This window comes from Malurus melanocephalus, unplaced genomic scaffold (assembly GCF_030028575.1).
Source record: "Malurus melanocephalus ecotype Western Australia unplaced genomic scaffold, MMel_1.1 scaffold_2302, whole genome shotgun sequence".
Taxonomy (NCBI): domain Eukaryota; kingdom Metazoa; phylum Chordata; class Aves; order Passeriformes; family Maluridae; genus Malurus; species Malurus melanocephalus.
Genome location: NW_026625534.1, coordinates 1 through 1,040, shown reverse-complemented (window position 1 = coordinate 1,040; position 1,040 = coordinate 1).

The window sequence follows — 1,040 nt, the reverse complement described above, 5'->3', positions numbered from 1 at the left end:
GGGACACCTGGTACACAATGACGTCACTTGGGGGAATCCAGTGACGTCATCCAGGGGATCCCGTGGGGAGATCCCGGCTCCGCCCCCCCGACCCCACACGGGGCCCCTCAGGCTCCAAACCCCCCACGGGCACCCCAAAATCGGCACCTGGAGACCCCAAAATCCACCCGGGAACCCCAAAATCAGCACCTGGAGACCCCAAAACCCACCCGGGGACCCCAAAATCGGCACCTGGAGACCCCAAACCCCCCATGGGCACCCCAAAATCAGCACCTGGAGACCCCAAAACCAACCCGGAGACCCCAAAATCAGCACCTGGAGATCCCAAACCCACCCGGGAGGGGCTGAAACCCATTGGGGGGTCCCAAATAAACCCGGAGGAACCCAAATAAACCCGGGGAGACCCAAGCCCACCTGGGGGAGCACAAAATCAGCCCCCACAGGGGCCAGAAAACACCTGGGAACCACAAAATCTACCTGAGGGACCCCAAAATCCCCCTGGGGGATCCCAAATTCACCTGAGGAAACACTAAAACCCATTCGGGATCTAAAAAATCCACCGGAGGGACACCAAACCCCCCTGGGGGATCCCAAATTGACCTGAGGGACCCCAAAACCCACCTGGGATCCCCAAAATCCACCTGAGGGACCCCAAAACCCACCGGGGAGGGTCCCAAAACCCACCCGGGATCCCCAAAATTCTCCTGGGGGATCCCAAATCCACCTGAGGAAACCCTAAAATCCACCCGGGATCCCCAAAATCAACCTGAGGGACCCCAAAACCCACAGGGGAGGGTCCCAAAACCCACCCGGGATCCCCAAAATCCCCCTGGGGGATCCCAAATCCACCTGAGGGGTTCCCAAAACTCCTCTGGGATCCCCAAAACCCACCTGGTGGTCCCAAATTCATCTGAGGAAAACCCAAAATCCACCGGGGAGGGTCCCAAAACCCATCCAGGATCCCCAAAATCCATCTAAGGGACCCCAAAACCCACCCGGGATCCCCCATCCCGGTTCTCCGGGGATCGATCGAGATCCGC